We start from the raw sequence: 3,530 nt of genomic DNA on the forward strand, positions 1-3,530 counted from the left end.
ATGGCATCACTGACTGGATGAACATGAGTTTGAGTGAACTCAGGGAGTTGGTGATGGACAGGGAGGCCTGGCGTGCTGCAATTCATGGGGTCGGACATGACTGAGCAACTGAACTGAACCCAAAGTTTACAGTGAATCGGCAGAAGTAACCAGTAGTGGTAATGTGACCACAGGATTGGCAAATAGGTCCTAGCCCCACAATTCTCTTTACTAATGGTCTGACAATACACCGATAAAAAAAAATGAAAGTGTAGTCACTCAGTCATGTCCAACTCTTTGTGATCCTGTCAACTGCATGTAGCCACCAAGCTCCTCAGTCCATGGGATTTTCCAGGCAAGAATACTGGAGTGGGTTGCCATTTCCTTCTCCAGGGGATATTTAGGACCCAGGGATCAAACTCAGGCCTCCGGCATTGAGAGCAGGGTCTTTACTGTCTGAGCCACGAGGGAATCCCACACAATGGTCTGACAATGCATGAAAGTGCTTTGCAAATGCAGTTTGGGGTTTGGGGGTCTTTTGTCTAGCAAGCAGTCTTTTGGGGGAGGGTAACAGGGGATTTAGTGCGTCCGATTTATCAAACGAGTACTTAGAACAGAATTAATCAGAACTAGAGGCTCCTTTGGCAACCCACTCCAGTATTCTTGCCTGGGAAATCTCATGGACAGAGGAGCCTGGCAGGCTAGACAATCCTGGGATTGCAAAGAGACTTCACTGAGCGACTGAGCAGGCAGGCAGAGGGTCCTTTCAAGGAGCATAAATAAGATGGGCAAGATGAAACATGATCACCACGTGACCCCTGACGTGCATCGGAGTTGGGAAGACAAAGTAGGTGGGAACTGAAAGAAGTTTTCAAGAGATGACTGGTGAACTGCGCTCTGAAACCTGATTATGGTTTGGAGCAGTTAGCATGTGTTACCGCCCACAGGGAAGCAGAAAGAAGAGTTTTGATTGGACTCAGGTTGACTTGACTGTCAGCCACTGTCAGGATAGGACAGAAAACATTGTACACTCAAACCAGGTGATTTGAATAGAGTGACTTTTGTTTTTCAAGTGTACAATTCAATGGCATTAATTATATTCACAATGTTGGGTAACCATCACCATCATTTTCAAAGCTTTTTGTATCATGGCAATGAGAAACTCTGTAACCATTAAACAGTAACTCCCCTTTCTCCCTGTCCCCCTAGGCCCTGCTAACCTTTGATCTACTTTTTATTTCTATGAATTTGCCTAGTCTTTATATTTTAAGTAAGTGGAATCATACAATACTTTTTCTTTTGTGTCTGGCATAATTCCATTTAGCATGTTTTTAAGGTTCATTCATGTTATAGCTTATATCAGAACTTAATTCCCTTTTATGGTTGGATAATATTCCTGTGTGTGTGTGTGTGTGTGTTTGCGTGCGTGCACGTGCGTGCCACATTTTGTTTATCCATCTGTTTACAGGTAGACATGAGTTTTCACCTTTGGGCTAGAAAAATGCTGCAGTGAATATTGGCATAGAAGTATCTGTGGATGTATCTGTTTTCAGTTCCTTTAAATATACATCTAGGAGGGAATTACTGAATTTTATGGTCATTCCATGTTTGACTTTTAAAAAAAAATGTTTTAAAGATTTAATGTTCAGATTTTTTTAAATGTTAAAATTAATTGGGGCAAATTCTGTTACAAGTAGGGGTTAAGGAAAGTCAGTGTGTGGCACAAAAGAAAGAGCAAGGACTCGACAGTCACAGATAATCTGCTCTCTTATTAGTGGCATCTCATCTTGGGCAAATTACTCATGCTGTAGCAGCAGTAGCTAATGTGACAAGATTCTCCCTTAGCACATCATAGAGAGAGGGCTCGGATCTTTCACAGAGAAAGTCCCATAGCCCAGAAGTTCTCCCAAAAGATCTCCACCACAGTACACCATATGGCTGCTCCTGCTGATCGTAACTCACCAATGTATACTGGCCTAGATAATACATGACCTCGTTACCAATGAACATTTCACCTTGTGCACCTGCTGCTTACAAAATCTTCACAAGTGGCAGTTTTGGTCATACCTGATTGGTTTGTTCAACTTCAGCTTCTTCAGCATTACTGGTTGGGGCACAGACTTGGATTACTGTGATATTGAATGGTTTGCCTTGGAAACGAACAGAGATCATTCTGTTGTTTTTGAGATTGCGTCCAGGTACTGCATTTTGGACTCTTTTGTTGACCATGATGGCCACTCCATTTCTTCTGAGGGATTCCTGCCCACAGTAGTAGATATAATGGTCATCTGAGTTAAATTCACCCATTCCAGTCCATTTCAGTTCGCTGATTCCTAGAATGTTGACATTCACTCTTGCCATCTCTTGTTTGACCACTTCCAATTTGCCTTGATTCATGGACCTGACATTCCAGGTTCCTATGCAATATTGCTCTTTACAGCATCAGACCTTGCTTCTATCACCAGTCACATCCACAGCTGGGTATTCTTTTTGCTTCGGATCCATCCCTTCATTCTTTCTGGAGTTATTTCTCCACTGATCTCCAGTAGCATATTGGGCACCTACTGACCTGGGGAGTTCCTCGTTCAGTATCCTATCATTTTGCCTTTTCATACTGTTCATGGGGTTCTCAAGGCAAGAATACTGAAGTGGTTTGCCATTCCCTTCTCCAGTGGACCACATTCTGTCAGATCTCTCCACCATGACCCGCCCGTCTTGGGTTGCTCCACGGGCATGGCTTAGTTTCATTGAGTTAGACAAGGCTGTGGTCCTAGTGTGATTAGATTGACTAGTTTTCTGTGAGTATGGTTTCAGTGTGTTTGCCCTCTGATGCCCTGTTGCAACACCTGCCGTCTTATTTGGGTTTTTCTTACCTTGGGTGTGGGGTATCTCTTCACAGCTGCTCCAGCAAAGCGCAGCCATTGCTCCTTACCTTGGATGATGGGTATCTCCTCACCGCCACCCTTCCTGACCTTCAACGTGGGATAGCTCCTCTAGGTCCTCCTGCGCCCATGCAGCCACTGAAAAAAGATATCCTTTTCATTATAGGGGACTGGAATGCAAAAGTAGGAAGTCAAGAAACACCTGGAGTAACAGGCAAATTTGGCCTTGGAATACGGAATGAAGCAGGGCAAAGACTAATAGAGTTTTGCCAAGAAAAATGCACTGGTCATAACAAACACCCTCTTCCAACAACACAAGAGAAGACTCTATACATGGACATCACCAGATGGTCAACACCGAAATCAGATTGATTATATTCTTTGCAGCCAAAGATGGAGAAACTCTATACAGTCAGCAAAAACAAGACCAGGAGCTGACTGTGGCTCAGACCATGAACTCCTTATTGCCAAATTCAGACTGAAACTGAAGAAAGTAGGGGAAACCACTAGACCATTCAGGTATGACCTAAATCAAATCCCTTATGATTATACAGTGGAAGTGAGAAATAGATTTAAGGGCCTAGATCTGATAGATAGAGTGTCTGATGAACTATGGAATGAGGTTCGTGACATGTACAGGAGACAGGGATCAAGACCATTCCCATGGAA

This window comes from Bison bison, unplaced genomic scaffold, assembly GCF_000754665.1.
Source record: "Bison bison bison isolate TAMUID 2011002044 unplaced genomic scaffold, Bison_UMD1.0 scf7180017863002, whole genome shotgun sequence".
NCBI classification, from domain to species: domain Eukaryota; kingdom Metazoa; phylum Chordata; class Mammalia; order Artiodactyla; family Bovidae; genus Bison; species Bison bison.